At 43.9% G+C, this 16,897-nt stretch overlaps 1 protein-coding gene, 1 long non-coding RNA gene and 2 gene segments (V, D, J or C); 3 read left to right on the top strand and 1 right to left on the bottom strand.

The window, feature by feature from the left end:
- Window positions 1-16,897, top strand: part of LOC144613894 (immunoglobulin lambda-1 light chain-like) — a 429,142-nt gene that overhangs the window by 267,050 nt on the left and 145,195 nt on the right.
- The window catches only part of LOC132675490 (immunoglobulin lambda-1 light chain-like), a 500,428-nt gene that overhangs the window by 346,875 nt on the left and 136,656 nt on the right, over window positions 1-16,897 (top strand). The gene's annotated exons all lie outside the window — the stretch shown is intronic.
- The window catches only part of LOC132675035 (Ig lambda-1 chain V regions MOPC 104E/RPC20/J558/S104-like), a 333,884-nt gene that overhangs the window by 190,111 nt on the left and 126,876 nt on the right, over window positions 1-16,897 (top strand).
- Window positions 1-16,897, bottom strand: part of LOC144613896 (uncharacterized) — a 173,963-nt gene that overhangs the window by 71,524 nt on the left and 85,542 nt on the right. The window contains exon 5 of one of the 3 annotated variants that reach the window (XR_013551338.1): window positions 12,696-12,804. The exons of the other annotated variants lie outside the window; for them this stretch is intronic. This is a non-coding gene — a long non-coding RNA (uncharacterized LOC144613896). Of the gene's footprint in view, window positions 1-12,695; window positions 12,805-16,897 lie in introns of those variants that run through there. 3 annotated transcript variants of the gene reach the window in all.

The raw sequence follows: 16,897 nt of genomic DNA, 5'->3' as shown, positions 1-16,897 counted from the left end.
ATTGACATAATGCAAAAGAAAGCAGTAAAGGAAGAAGACAAGAACATAAAAACCATGCAACATATAAAATCAAAAGTAAAATGGCAGATGTAAATTCAGATACAGCCATAAGAACATTAATGTGAACGAAGTAAGCAAACCAATTAAAAGGCAGAGATTGTCAACTGAATCACAAGTATACATCGCTATGACCATATATCCTCATAAATCCCTTTCTCCCACCCCATGGTGAATCTTTGCTTCCTGCTCCTTATCCCTCCCTGGAGTCCTGAAGACTAGGTGAGATGCTTTTGCCAAATATTCTCATAAGACTCTGTATTTCCCCTTTTGCAGTGTTCTCATTATTGCCTATTGTTACTGTTAGACTCAGTTCTGTGAGACAGAGTTTGTACAGTTTCCGACAAACTAGTAATTCTGAATATACACAGTCATGCTGCTAACTTGCATTGGAAACTACAGAATGTCCTTATGACACAGGACAAGACCCTTGGAGACCGCTTGTACCATTTCCATCAAGATCCCAGGAGGAGCCTTAGGTTATAGGATAGAATCTTTGCTGTCTGGGGGACTTGAGGCAGGCCCCTGGGGAGGAGAATCAGACATTGTAGAGAGGGAAAGCACATGGCAGGAGGACCCTCCCAAGGTGCTTTTATAATAGACTAAAGCAACTGGAAGGAGCCCAGCCATGCTTCTGCTGCTGCCCTGAGAGCAGAGTTCTGATGGGTGAGTATATTGGTTTTCTAGGGCTGGGATAGCAGCACCACAAACTGGGGAGAGGGGCAGTGCTGATAATAGAAATGTAGTGTCTCACAGTTCTGGAGGTCAGCAGTCTGAGATCAAAGTGCCAGCAGGGATGATGTTGTTTTGTAGGCTGTAAAGGAGAATCTCATCCATGCCTCTCTTCCAGCTCCTGGTGGTTTTCTGGCAATCTTTGGCATTCCTTGGCTTGTAGATTCTGCCTCTATCTTCATGTGGTGTTCTCCCTTGTCAGAATCTGTCCCCAAATTTCCCCTTTTTATAAAGACCAGTCAAATTGGATTAGGGACCCACCCTGCCCAAGTGCAACCTCATCTTAATTTACCTAATTGTATCTTCAATGATCTTATACTGAAATAAAACCACATTGATAGATACTCAGGATTAAGATCTAAACATATAAATTTGGGGGCTAGAGGACATAATTCAACCCACAAGTGCCTTAAGCAAAAAGCTACTATTTTTGTAATGTCTCATTGAGGTGGGGCATGTAAACTCTCACCAAGGGTCTAGCATCTATTGAGGGCTCAGAAGTAGTCATTTTGAGGCTAAAGTCTGGGATTGTGATGCCTCCTGCTTTGGTCTTCTTCTTCAAAATTACTTTGGCTATTCGGGGCCTTTTGTGGTTCCATATGAATTTTAGGATTGCTTGTTCTAGTTTCGAGAAGAATGCTCGTGCAATTTTGATTGGGATTGCATTGAATATGTAAATAGCTTTGGGTAGTATTGACATTTTGACAATATTTATTCTTCCAATCCATGAGCAGGGAATGTCTTTCCATTTCTTTATATCTTCTTCAATTATCTTCATAAGCTTTCTATAGTTTTCAGCATACAGATCTTTTACATCTTTGGTTAGATTTATTCCTAGGTATTTTATGCTTCTTGGTGCAATTGTGAATGGGATCAGTTTCTTTATTTGTCTTTCGGTTGCTTCATTGTTAGTGTATAAGAATGCAACTGATTTCTGTACATTGATTTTGTATCCTGCAACTTTGCTGAATTCATGTGTCAGTTCTAGCAGACTTTTGGTGGAGTCTATCGGATTTTCCATGTATAGTATCATGTCATCTGCAAAAAGTGAAAGCTCTACTACAAAGCTGTAATCATCAAGACAGCATGGTATTGGCACAAAAACAGACACATAGACCAATGGAATAGAATAGAAACCCCAGAACTAGACCCACAAACGTATGGCCAACTCATCTTTGACAAAGCAGGAAAGAACATCCAATGGAAAAAAGACAGTCTCTTTAACAAATGGTGCTGGGAGAACTGGACAGCAACATGCAGAAGGATGAAACTAGACCACTTTCTCACACCATTCACAAAAATAAACTCAAAATGGATAAAGGACCTGAATGTGAGACAGGAAACCATCAAAACCTTAGAGGAGAAAGCAGGAAAAGACCTCTCTGACCTCAGCAGTAGCAATCTCTTACTCGACACATCCCCAAAGGCAAGGGAATTAAAAGCAAAAATGAATTACTGGGACCTTATGAAGATAAAAAGCTTCTGCACAGCAAAGGAAACAGCCAACAAAACTAAAAGGCAACCAACAGAATGGGAAAACATATTTGCAAATGACATATCGGACAAAGGGCTAGTATCCAAAATCTATAAAGAGCTCACCAAACTCCACACCTGAAAAACAAATAACCCAGTGAAGAAATGGGCAGAAAACATGAATAGACACTTCTCTAAAGAAGACATCCGGATGGCCAACAGGCACATGAAAAGATGCTCAACGTCGCTCCTTATCAGGGAAATACAAATCAAAACCACACTCAGATATCACCTCCCGCCAGTCAGAGTGGCCAAAATGAAGAAATCAGGAGACTATAGATGCTGGAGAGGAAGTGGAGAAACGGGAACCCTCTTGCACTGTTGGTGGGAATGCAAATTGGTGCAGCCACTCTGGAAAACAGTGTGGAGGTTCCTCAGAAAATTAAAAATAGACCTACCCTATGACCCAGCAATAGCACTGCTAGGAATTTACCCAAGGGATACAGGAGAACTGATGCATAGGGGCACTTGTACCCCAATGTTTATAGCAGCACTCTCAACAATAGCCAAATTATGGAAAGAGCCTAAATGTCCATCAACTGATGAATGGATAAAGAAATTGTGGTTTATATACACAATGGAGTACTACGTGGCAATGAGAAAGAATGAAATATGGCCCTTTGTAGCAACATGGATGGAACTGGAGAGTGTGATGCTAAGTGAAATAAGCCATACAGAGAAAGACAGATACCATATGTTTTCACTCTTATGTGGATCCTGAGAAACTTAACAGAAACCCATGGGGGAGGTGAAGGAAAAAAAAAAAGAGGTTAGAGTGCGAGACAGCCAAAGCATAAGAGACTCTTAAAAAGTGAGAACAAACTGAGGGTTGATGGGGGGTGGGAGGGAGGGGAGGATGGGTGATGGGTATTGAGGAGGGCACCTTTTGGGATGAGCACTGGGTGTTGTATGGAAGCCAATTTGACAATAAATTTCATATATTGAAAAATAAATAAATAAATAAATAAATAAATAAATAAATAATAAAAACATTTTTGTCAAGATGCAAAAACAAAAAAGAAAAGTAGTCATTTTGTTGAACTAGTAATACATGTAGGATGACATTCATCCTGGGGGCACCAGAGGGCACTGTGGGTCTTGGTTTGGGACCCCAATAAGTCCAAATCCACTGGGCTGTGCTCAAGTGCAAAGGGTGTGACTGATGCTTCCTTTGAAGATACTTGTGTAAAATCAACTCTCCACTCTTGAAAACAACACCTTCCTCTTCTTCTGAACTCAGGAAATTACAGGCATGATGTCTTTAAGCTCAGGGCTCAGACAACAGCTTAGGCAGACACATTGAAGAATGGAGAATAGATTTGCATTTGATGCTCCTCCTTCCTTGAACTCCATAAATGGTTGCACTCCATTTATGAACTCCATGATGGTTGCAGAGCTGGGGTCCATAAAGAGGATAATATGGGAGCTTGGAGAGTTCAGTCCCAGTGGGGCAGCCTCAGAGCAGAGCTCATTGAAGCCACTCCATACCAGGGACTGAGATCCCATTTGCCTCCTGCCCTTCATTTTCCCAATAGGTCAGGGTTCCAACCCCCTGACGTTTCTTTGCAAGGACAATCCCCAGGGACCTCTGTCCTGTGTCTATTACACTCAGCTCATTCTCACATTTTGTGTTTCCTGATTTCTGTGCTCTGTCTGTGCTAACTCAGCCTCCATCAACATTTGCCTCCCCTGGAGCCTCAGTCAAGCTCAACCGCACCCTGAACAATGAGCACAGCAAATACATACTTGAATGGTATAAACAGAGACCAGAGAGGTCCCCTCAGGATGTGATGGAGGTTAAGAGTGATGGAAGCCACAACAAGGGGGATGGAATCCCCAGTCCCTTCTAAGGTTCAAGCTCTGGGATTGACCTCTTACTCCGACATCCAGTCTGAGGATCAGGATGAGTATTACTGTGGTGACAGCCATACAATCGATGGCCAATATGGTTATGACACAGTGACACAGACAAAGGGGAAATGAGGAGAAGACCTCCCACCATCTCTCTCTTCTTCCCCATGGGGACACAGGGGGTGCTGCTGCCTGCTCCTCTCCAGGGCGTTGGGATCTTTGACTCTTCTTACAAATCCTGTCATTCCAAACTTCTATCCCAAGACACCACTATGGAGATGTAGACATACTTCATAATTTAGGTAATTATGACAACACAACATTCTCTTTCCTCCATCATAATTCTGGAAAAGACCTGACCAGCTCAGGCAGTAAAAGGATTCTGAAATAGTAGCTGGGCTGAAATGACATCAAGAGCCATCAGACCCTGTCCATAATGGGTATCTGTTCAGGGGATGGACACAGATCACAGGGTTCTGGAGTTAACCAAGGAGGTTGGTTCAGTGAATATCTTCACCACAATTTCATCATGGAGTATAATGGGACTACTGCCATATTGAATATTCAAAAGGAAACATTTGGTACCAAGTGGAGGCAGTACAGACAGCCTTGAACTCATGATGGTTGCAGAGCTGGGGTCCAGTAGAAAAACAGTGTGCATGTTAGGATATCTGTGGTAGGACCACCATGGAACATGGCTTGGGATTCTCCATCTGTAGTCAATTCTCAGCTTTGGTGCCAAGAATGAATCCACCTCCTGCTTGCAGGACTTTTCTAGGGTCTGTCCAGGACCACCTCTACTGGGACAATAGCAGGGCATGGTGAAGGGGGAACACTAAAGTGGTAAATATATTGACTCCTCTTAATCTCAGCCCTGTGAGTAATCCACCTCAAGTGCATTTGGTGAGAGGTGGGCAAACTTACCAGACATATTGATTTCCTCCATGGTTTTTCTGGCATCTGGGAAACAAACATCTTTCACACACACTCACACTTTTGTGTTAAAATTGAGTTAACACTGTGTTAACATCCATGGGCACTGACCTGAGCAGGGTTGGGAGGGATTTTGATGCTGGATCTCAGAAAGTCAGGTTGGGTCCCCCTAGTCATGGAAAGTCCAGGAACTGCCCACAGCATGGACAACTCGCAAGTGAGTAGGAGGAAAAAAGGTGGCTTTTCTGGAGAGGGAGTGGGCAAGGGTGCAAGAGGAGCAAGAGAAGAGGTCAACATCAAGTCTCAGTCTTGCAGTGAATTCTTTTAGCATTTGGCTGGCTGCAGTCACAGGGGATCACAGGGCCATGCTACTCACTTATGTAGAGGGTTGTTCTCTACCAAGAGTTTGCAGTCATTTTGTTCCAGAACGGCCTCACATAGGTCCCTCTAGTAGGGATTTCCTTCCACTACTTACATTTGAGGAAAAGCAGTAGAGAGGATGGTAGAGAAATAATATCCAAACTTGTAGTGTGAATCATACCACCTCCAAGCCCTCCTGGGGAATTCTGGTATTTATAACTTGGAAGAAATGACCCAGTAGCCTTAAGTGGACAGACAGAAGGACACACCGTGAAGTACAGACAGTGAATGGAAAAGGGAGGCAGATGAAGAGCATTCCCTGTCATGCTTAGATGGTACCCAACCAATGGGAGAGTGACAACTACAAATCATCCGTTAAAAGGGGTTAAAGAATTCCATGAGTAGCCATTTTTATTTGTCAAGTTTATAGCAGGATCAGGGTCTCAGTAAGAGACACTGGTCAGCTCTTGTCATGTGAAAATGAGTAATGACCAGTGTGAAAAATGATATCACTTCTTGGATTGTTCCTCATCAGTGGTTTTTGCCTTCACCAATTGCTAGGAGATCCTGAGACCAGGAATGAAAATATATGTCAAAAGTTCTTGTGTAGCTTGTGGCCTTTTAGAGTCCTCCAGAAAGGAAGTCCTTTAGTACCATTGTCTCATTTGGGGAATCTCTTGGGCCTGGTAAGTTATTTACAATTTAACTCAGGGAGCATCTGAAACAAGTCACAAGATTGAGCCAGGAGGAAAAATGTAGGTGGTAAGACAGGGGTGGCAAGGCATGCTGAGCCAAGAGTGAGAGTGTGTTCAAAGAAGTCTCCTTTCCCCACTCCCCCCTACTCATTCTGCATCACCCTCCCTTCTTCCTTTCCACCCCTCACCAGCTCCCCATTCTCACTAGTTATCAAAAGTTCTCACTCTCAATCTCTTTCTCTGGAGATGTCTGAAGTACTCCCCATTAGTCATGTTCTACTTAATTCTTCTAACATCCCATTGTATCCTATGCTGTGTGTTCCTTTTTCATATGCTCTTTCCAAAATTTTTTTCCTGTCCTAGAGTGGGTGTTTGTGTGTGTGTCTGGCTGTCTTGCTGACTTTGTTCTATAATGGTCACAACACCAAAAATAATGATATTGAGTCTGTGATTGTACTAGTTGTCCCGTGTGACAACCAGAATCCCTGACCTTTACCTACAGGATTGAAGCTTTCATTTCCCAGAGGTGGGGCATGTTGGCAACTGCAGCTCCAGGACCTACTTGTGCCGAAGAGAGCTGGCACTCCAGCGACATGCCCCCTTCCTGATGGCAGCCTGCATCTGGTGACCTCCGCATGTAGGTGGGATGACAGTTGGATGCTTCACCCTATTCTGTAGGACAATGAAGAACACACCCTGTATCAGAGTTCACACAATTTCAACTGCAGGCCAGGCTGTGACAATCTCCCAGGCCAATGTCCTTCCCTGCTCATACCTGTTTCTTCATCTTTTCCTTTACTCTGGGTTGTATTCTCAGGTTTGTCTAGACCTCCTACACTAATCTCTAAGTGAGAGTTTGCTCCTGGGAATCTTTGCCTACCACAGCTTTTTGTTTTCTTTCCTTTCTTTTCCTTTCCTTTCTTTTTTCTCCCCTTTTTAAAATGAGTTGCAATTTACATACACTAAAAACTATCCTTTTAGTGAATATTTCAGTTCTCTGAGTTTTGACAACCTGCACACAGAGGTGTAAGCACTTCCACTATAGCAGTATATGACAGGTCACTCAATTACCCATAAATTCCCAATGCCCCTTTGCAATAGACTCTCCCTCTAGTCACAAACCCTGGCAACTCCTGGTCTGTTGTCTGTCCCTACAGTTTGCACTTTGCAAGTACATCATATAAATGAGATCATACATGGGTAGCCTTTTGGTTCTGACTTCTTTCACTAAGCATAATGCATTTGAGATCCATCTATGTTTTTGTAAGTATTAATAGTTCATTTCATTTTAATTGCTGAGTAGAAGTCTATTGTGTGGATGAACCAGTTTGTTTATCCACTCCCCAGTTAAGGTATATTTGGGTTATTTCCAGTTTCAACTCTATGACAATTTCAAATAAAACATTTAAAACATTTTTTAGTTATTTTGTGGATGTTAAGTTTTCATTTCATTAGGGTAAATAACTAGAAATGGAATTAATGGGTCATATGATAGATACATATTTAACACTCTATGAAACTGTTAAACTAGTTTCCAATGTGAATGCTTGATTTTTCATTTTCTATTTTTTAATGTTAATTTATTTATTTTGAGAGAGAGAGAGCACACAGGGAGTTTCAGAGAGAGGGAAAGAGATCCCAAGCAGGCTCTGCCCTCAGCTTGGAGTCCAATGTGAGGCTCAATCTCATGACCTCGAGATCATGACCTGGGCTGATACTAAAGAGTCTGATACTTAACTGACTGAGGCTCCCCTGCATTTTCATTATCACCAGGCATTGATGGGATTTCAAGTTGCTCCATATCCCTTTAGCACTGAAGACCATCAGTTTGTTTTTATACAGTCATTCTAGTATGTCTGGACTGATGTCTCAGTATGTTTTTAAGTTTCATTTTCTTGGTAACTTATGACACTGAATATCTTTTCAGCATCTTTTTATCTTGTTGTTGAACTGGTTGATTAAATAGTCACCCTTTTTTAACATTCAGATTTCCCCAGGTTTTCTTGTATTCATATGTACTTCAGTGTCTGTGTGTGTCTGTGTATTTAGGTCTATGTGATTTAGACCCATGTGTAGCTTTGTATATCCATTAGAGCAGTCAAGATACAAAAGAGCTCCATCACCACAAGGATCCCTTATATTTCCTTTATCACAACATCCATCTTTCCCCACTCAAGTTCCCTTTTCTGCTTCTACCCATGCCATCCAATAATTCATTTCCACTTCTAAAATATTGTGTGTTCAGAAGTGATATTGAAAAAGAAACAAAGGGGGTGGGGAATCTCACATTACTTAGCTTTGAGGATTGCCATTTTCATTCTTCATAATTCCCTGCAAATTCATCAAAATTGTTGTGTGCATTAAGAGTTCCTTCCTTTTCATTGTTGAGTAGTATTCCATGGTTTCAGTGTACCAAAGTCTGTTTCATCAACTACCCATGGGAAAACATCTGGATTGTTCTCAGTTGGGGCTATTATAGATAATGGTGCTGTGAAATTATGTGCACAGGTTTTTCTGTGAACATAAGTTTTCATTTCTCTGAAATAGATGCACAAGAGTATAGTTGCTGGGTTGCATGGTAAGTGCGAGTTTAGTTTTTTAAGAAGCTGTCAAACTCTTTTCCAGAGTGACTGCACCATTTCACATTCCTATCAGCAATGCATGAGTGATGCAATTCCTTCACATCCTTGCCAGCATTTGGGGTTGTCACAATATTTTATCTTAGCCATTCTGATAGGTATGTAGTGATACCTTATTGTGGTTTTAGTTTGCATGACTCTCATGGCTAATGATGAACATCTTTCCCTGTGCTACTTCAATCTCTGTATTGTCTTTGATGAAATGCTTACTCTTTTGCCCATTTCTTAAATGGTTTCTTTTTAATATTTAGTCTTGATAGTTCTTTGTATACTCTATACACTAGTTGTTGGATGTATTTTGCAAATGTTTTCTATTACTTGTTTATTTCATCCTCTTTAGAAACTTTTGCAAAGCAGAAGATTTTAATTTTGATGAGGTTCAATTTATTAAACTTTCATTTTACTAAACATTTCATCAAAAAATTCTTGCCTAGCCCTGAATCCTGGTGATTTTCTCCTATGTATTTTTCTAACACATAAAACACAGACAAACAAAGAGAAAATGGCCTCAACACTGCATGAACAACTCACTGTGTCAAATGATCGAATTCTGGCCTCTCACACAACAGTATGACCAATGTCTCTACAAACTCTGGTTTCATGAACTCCCAGCCCTACCCCATGGATCTCATCACTACAGTGGATGACTGAGGTGTTCCTGACAAGCCCAGAGAGGAAGCCCCAGACAAAGACTGAATGTGTGTGCATGTCTTGGAGGGAGGGGGTCAGTGTTTTCCCCTCAACCTTAGAGAGAGTTCTGGAGATCTTGAGTACAGGCTTTGGTTTTAGGGCCCATGTAAATTAAGTAACAGCTATTCTCTGTTTAGCAGGGAGCCATTCAAAAAGGCCACAAAGAAGGAAGTAGATTTGCATGAGGACATCCCCTTTATGAGGTTAAGAGAAGCTCTGATGCCCCATTCCCAGTTGTGGGTTCAGAAGCAGAGCCTGGGGCATCTCCACCATGGCCTGGACTCCTCTCCTGCTCCCCCTCCTTATTCTCTGCACAGGTACCTCTCCCCATAGCTCAGCCCCCAAGAGATACCAAGGATCAGCCTGACTTTGACCTTCTGCTCAGAACAGAGGACACTGCAGAGTACGTACTCTCTGAAAATAAGACTCTCATTCTCAGATGCACTCTCCTCTCTTTCAGGTTCTGTGGCAGCTTCTGAACTGACTCAGCCACCTGCGGTGTCTGTGGCCTTGGCACAGACGGCCAGGATTACATGTGAGGCAGGCAGCTTCGAAAGCAGTATTATTAACTGGTATCAGCAGAAACCAGGCCAAGCCCCCGTGCTGGTCATTTATGAGGATAGTGAGCAGCCCACAGGGATTCCTAACAGATTCTCTGGCTCCAGCTCGGGGGATGCAGCCACTCTGACCATCACCGGGGCCCAGGCTGAGGATGAGGCTGACTATTACTGTCAGTCCTATGATAACAGTGGTGATGCTCACAGTGACACAGGCAGATGGGGAAGTGAGACACAAACCCCTTTCCCATCTATGTCACACTCTCCTCCAGTCCCAGCAGGACTGTGCACAAAGCAATCGGTAGGTCTGGCCCAGGTCCCCAGATCTGAGGTCTGGAGTCTGTCCCCTTACTCTTCACCTACCAGGCAGGCTCTGCACAGTGTGGATCAGCAGGGGATTCATAAACAGTTATTAGAACAACATTTCCTCCGTTACTGTGGGTGAATGAATGCCTGCGTGTTGAGGAGCAGACATGGAAGACATTTCTCAAAGACCAACTTCTTTAAAACTCCCGTAATGAAATGTTCTGAAATTTAAAAATACAGCAGATTGGATGCTGTAAAAGAAGAGAAGGGTGAATTTGATGTCACGCAATTAAAACTATTCAAAATGAAACACAGAAGCAAACACCTAAGAAAAAAAGTGAATATAAGCTCAGTGCCTGTAGGACAACTTCAGGGCACCCAGAGAGTGTGCAGGATAGAAACAGAGGGAGAGAAGAGAAGGAACTGATGGTTCATAAAACATAGGTGAGGAAATAATCTATAAAAAGGCTTCAAATTTGGTGAAATCCATAAACCAATATATCCAAGAGTCTAAAGGAAGCTTGGGCACAGGGGACATGAAAGATAGCACAGAACACGTCATGAGGGAATTGCTAGAAACGAGTGATGCCGACACTCTCACAGCCGGAGAGGAGATGTGTTCCCTACAGAGGAACCAATTTCATGGTGGAAGCACATTTCTCATTACAGCCATGTAAGCAAGAGAACAGGAAGCAATGTCTTCACAATCCTCATAGAAAATGCCTGTAAAATTTGGCCTTTACCCAGGGGAAATCTCATTGAAAAGGGAAGACACACTAATCCTTTCTCAGACCGCAAGCCTCTCAGAACACCCACAGACCCTCGGCACAAGCAACAGTAAAGGACGCCCCTCAGACAGAAGGAAAGGGTGACAGAGGGAAAGGGGAATACACACAAAGATAGAAAAAGCATCAGGTATCATAACTCCATGGGTAAATACAAAAATAAGTTTAGTGGTTCATATTTATAAAAGATAGTCAAGTGTTTAAAGAAAAACTATAGTAGTGTATGTGATATATGACGGATGTACAAAAAAACGCACACATGAAATTGTAAGGGAGATGAGACCGTGTTATGACATCCTTATCCTACAGTGTGAATGATTCCATGGCCTGGGACATACTTTGATAGTTAGGAGCTGAGGACTATATACCCAAAATAAACCACTAAAATAATACTATGTTAACAACAAAGGGTTATAGCTAATGAGGTGTGTTACATAGCACAGTCCAGAGACTACAGATCCAATAGAACATGTGTGTCGTATATGGGTCTGTGCATATTTATCTGTGATGCCGAGACAGAGATAATGGGAGAGAGAGACAATGACGTTGAGAAATGTCTCACACAGCCATGGGGTGGTAGGTCTGGAAGCTGCAGGAAGGACAGAAGGCTGGATTTAAGCCAGGATGATGTTGCAGACTTTAACCCAAATCTAGTCTGAATGACAGAAATACTAAGAGGAGACAGAGAAGAAAATTAAAGGAACCAAATCAAACTACTAGAGATGAAACCCACAGGTCTCAGATTACAAACACAAGAACTGAGATTAGCAGCAGACACAACGTGCAGACACGTGATTGAACATGAACGCAGCATGGACACTGCAAAAGAAAGGCACAAAATGACTTTAAAGTGATTAGAGCACCACTGAGTGTAGGAAAGTTCAGCAATGGATACACATGTGATTGTGTCCCCAGGGAGTGAAGGAGGGGAGGTGGAAAAGAATATTCATGAAAATTCAAAACCTATGGATTCCAAATTCTTGAGAAACCCAAGCACAAGCAATGGGGGTAAAAACTACACACAACACCCATCAATATCCAATTGTTTAAGGCAGAGAAAAAGAGTTTTAAAAGAGGGCAGAGAGGAAAGTTACTTGGTTCAGGGGAATACAGATAAGGATTCCAACAGATTTCTCATTAGCAGAGATGCACGAGAGAGGGCAGTGGATTAACATCTTTACAAAAACGAAAAAGAAAAACCTTAATTCTTTATCCATAAAGAAGAAGAATAATTTCATCAGGGAAATTATCCTTCCCTGATGAAGGATATTATAAATTTTTTCAGATATACCAAAGTGACAGAATTGATCATCAGCAGACCCTCAATACAAGAAATAATACTGGGCTTCCCTCCCATAGGAGAAATGGATTCCAGAGAGAATCTGAATCTACAAAATGAATGTAAGAGTCAGAAGTGATAACTACAGAGGTAAACATTAAGAATATCTTTATTATTTACCTCTCTTTGAAAAAGAAATCACCATCTAAAGGAAATCTAATAACTGCAGATGTTGGAATTTACACTGTAGCTAACAGTGAGGTGATGACACTCATACCGCAGGGCTGAGGAGAGCGAGCTGGAAGTGTGCTCTAAGGATGTGATCCTCTCTGTCACGAGGTTTAATATCATCTGAATGCAGACAGTCAGGGGTCACAGATAATAAGCCTAAAAAGAGAAATGAAATGGACCATAAAAAATGTTCCATTATTCAAGAACAAGAGATAAATGTAAAAGGAGAACAGAGTAAACATGGAGCATAGAGAAAACAAACAGCAGGATGCAATAAACAAAGTATGTTGCTACCCAGAGCCAGGAAATGGTCCAAGCATGACAACTGAAAGATGATTTTGTCAAATTGACTTTAACAACATCACACAGATAACAACCTACAGTAAATAAAATGACGCTAAGTACAAGTTCAGGACGATATTCCCACCTGATTCTTTTCCACAAGTTGAGATATAAAAAATTCACAGAACAGACAGAGAATCAAGGAAGATGAACTCTTACAAATGGTTATGATGGAATATTTCATATAATGTGTATTTTAAAGAACACAACAGGGGCGCCTGGGTGGCGCAGTCGGTTAAGCGTCCGACTTCAGCCAGGTCACGATCTCACGGTCCGTGAGTTCGAGCCCCGCGTCAGGCTCTGGGCTGATGGCTCGGAGCCTGGAGCCTGTTTCCGATTCTGTGTCTCCCTCTCTCTCTGCCCCTCCCCCATTCATGCTCTGTCTCTCTCTGTCCCAAAAATAAATAAAAAACGTTGAAAAAAAAAAATTTAAAAAAAATAAAGAACACAACAATGGAAACAAATGATCACAGTGCACATTTCATGAGAAAAGATACAGAAATGCCCTCATGTCCCCCTCACTGTGCTGCAGTTTTTGATATTCAAACACAGAGTGACATGAGCTCCCCTAAGAGATCCAAGAGGTGAGCACAGCTCCACGTGAACCAGATCCATGAAGCCCACCCAGGAGCACTGATATTCTCTCCACCAGCCTGAGAAGGAGCATTTTCATGGGGACCAGTGAAGGCATGAGGGAGACATTGAGTGGCAAGTCTCAGAGTGGGCTCAGGAGATAGAAGTCTGGGGTCCCCACCATGGCCTGGAACTTCCTGCTCTCCCTCCTCACTCCCTGCCCAGGTGCTCCCTCCAGGCCCTACCCACAGGTTCAGTCCCCACAGGACCCTGAGCATGACCCTGACCTTGAGGTCAGTCTAGAGGGTACTGCAGGGGGTGGGACCCAGGGAATGAGCCCTATGGTCTCCTCAACCTGAAGGCCTTGTGTCCCCTGCAAGACTCAAGTGCCCCATTTTAGAGTGGCCATGAGACCTCTGTCACTTTCCCGAGCCTGGAGGACAGAGAAAACCAAACAATAATACAGACCTAGGCCAGGTCCCTACACAGTCAACAGCCTCCACCAGCCCCACAGATTCTCCAGGTCTAACCTGAGACACAATCCTGCTGACTGTCCCTATGTGCAGGCTGAGGAGGCTCCTTTATAGGCCAGAACAGGATGGGGTTGCAGTGAGTCCAGTGACAGAAGCCCCACTACCCAGCTTGGCCTCACCCTCCCTCCTTCATGCCCTGGACAACTCTGCTCCAAAGGGCCCAGAGTCTGAATCCAGTACACCTGGGCTGCACTCCTGGATCACACTGTTTTCCTCTGTATTCTGGGAAACTAGTCTCTCTGGACCTTAACTTCACGTTCCATGTAATGGGGAAGATTATATTGACGTCAGAATCACATTGCTTTCAAATTGAATGAGAAAAAATATTGACAGAGTCTAATTATTGAAAGAGAGACTGCAGGGTCTCAGTCAATGGGTGCTGGTCCGGTATTCTGACAGATTTGTCCATCCTCTGCAGAAATCCAAGGAAAAGGGCTCAGCAAAACTGTGACATTTATGATGTGAAATTGCATATCCAGCTCCAAATTCCCAATTCCCTGTGTCATTCGGGTCACCAACTAGGCTAGTGTAGAAAAACTCCTGCCCCAAACTACAAGTGATAAGGGCTGTAATAACAATGGCAGTAGGAGAGATGATAGTAATAATCCTAATGAAGACTTAGGTGCACACGTGAACTTTAGTGCTAGAAGCATCACCTGTTCCACTATGACTGACCCAACTGCACTCATTGGGATACAGGACACATCAGACTTGATTCCTAAATGGAGAGAAATGGGTAGTAATAGTATGTCACAAAGGTTTCCTGGACTGTGACCCTTTCCAAATGCACTAAAATTTACTCGCACTAACCCTGTTGTAACAAGACAAAGGTCCAGGCTAGGGCACTTCACCCTTGGACACGTACAGGAATCACACCTGTCCTGCCTCCTGCCCCGTGTATTTGACCTGTGTGTGTTGGGATGGGGAGAGCAGGGGGGCAGCTGCCTGGGGGAGGCTGGGCTCCCTGGTCCATACCCTTTCTCAGGTGACAGGTGCTTTGGGGTGACCTGACCTGCAGGAGGGAAGCTCCTGGTCTGAGTCCTCCTCCACCAGCAGGGGGCAGCAGAGCTGCAGCAGGAGCAGCAGGACAGAGGCTGGGGCTGCCCAGGTGGAGCCTCACAGGGACACCAGGCCTGGGGGGTGTCTGTCCAGGGTTCAGTCATCAGAAGAAAGTGGGGATGATCCAACCTATCTTCTCAGGCTGCAGGGACCATGTTCTGAGGGTCAGACACACAGTGTCATCCAGGACACCGACAGGATTTCTGACACAGTGATTACCTCAACTGGGAAATTCCAGTCACCTCACTGTCCAGCAGAAGTCCCAGGAGTTGACCCTTCTGTGATGGGCACATCCGGAGCTATCCTGACCACTCACCGTCTGCCTCTCCTTCCCCATCTACAGGTGCACTCGGGTCGAGGGCTGAAGCATCAGCATCCTTGCTCAGGAGTATCTCAGGGGCAGGAGGTGGGCCAATCAGAGCCTCCAGTCACCGAAGGGAGGGTCTGCAGCCACCTTGTGAGACTGTCTCCAGTGTGAAGTGGATTCTGCCAGCCTCAGACCACAGCTCTGGCCCCTGGGATGTCAGTGTTCCGGAACAGGATCCAGCTCCCTGCAGTGACCACAGACTATCTCGTCCCCACAGCTCACAATGTGACCAAAGACATGACTCTGGTGACCCTCACAGAGACACAGTGCTTGAAGAGGTTTCTTCAGTCAGAGATGGTGTCTGACACCTTCCACGTGTTTATAGGAAACATGGGTGAAAAAAAAAAACAGGAATCAAAGTGTTGACATGCCAGTTGCTGGTCTGTTGTGGGATGGGGATGTCAGAGATGAAATAACCACATGTAAATTCACTAGAAGTCATGATGAATCTCCAACAGCAGGTGTTTATATAACAAGTAACTCCCACATGCAGCATGATGAAAAAACATCAGAAGGAGAGTTTCTCATTCTAATGACATGACAAAGGTGGGACCAGAGTGCATCTAGGGAAGGCAGAGTAGACATGAAGCAAGAGGGGTCATCCAGGAGGCCACAGGGCCACCTCTCCTTGAATCAGGTTTCATTTGTGTCTCTCCAAGGGCCCAGCCCAGCCCCATAGCCAGGCTCCTGAAAGGCCTCCAGTGGGCTGACTCAGTCGCCTTATTGTCAGAGGCCCTGGGGTCAGATGGCCATGACCACCTCTCAGGGAGACAACATAGAAACCTTTGGTGTGCAGTGATACCAGCAGAAGCTAGGACAGACTCCTGTGCTGGTCATATATGACAATAGCAAGCCTCCCTCAGGGATTCCTGACTGGTTCTTGGGCTCAAACTTCAAAGATATGGCCACCCTAAACACCAGCAGGATCAGAGCCAAGGACGAGGCTGACTCCCACTGTCAGGTGTGAGACACTGGTATTAATGCTCACAGTGACAGAGTCAGACAGGGAAATGAGACACAAATCCCTTCCCCCTCTGTGTCACACTCTCCTTCAGCCCCAGGAGGACTTTGGACAAAGCATGAACAGTTCTGGCCCAGCCGCCCAGATCTGCAATTCCCAGACCTCACTCCCAAACCAGCCCTCCAGGCTGGCTCTGCACCCTGTGGATCAGGAGTGCCATACACAGGAGGCAGGATGAGGCTGTCATGTTCTAGGCTATGGTATTTGTTGTGGATGGAAGACCTGCTGAAAGGGCAGACAGAGAGACATCCATGGTGGCATAAGAAGCTCAAAGTGACAAGTGGAAGTCTCAGCTTTCAGTTGAATAGAATCATTGCAGTGTCTCTGGGTAGAAACATTTATCCATTAAAACTA

The sequence above is a fragment of the Panthera onca genome, chromosome D3, assembly GCF_046562875.1.
Source record: "Panthera onca isolate mPanOnc1 chromosome D3, mPanOnc1 haplotype 2, whole genome shotgun sequence".
Classification (NCBI taxonomy): domain Eukaryota; kingdom Metazoa; phylum Chordata; class Mammalia; order Carnivora; family Felidae; genus Panthera; species Panthera onca.
The sequence above is the reverse complement of the archived record's forward strand: the minus strand, read 5'-3'. Positions and strand labels throughout refer to the sequence as shown.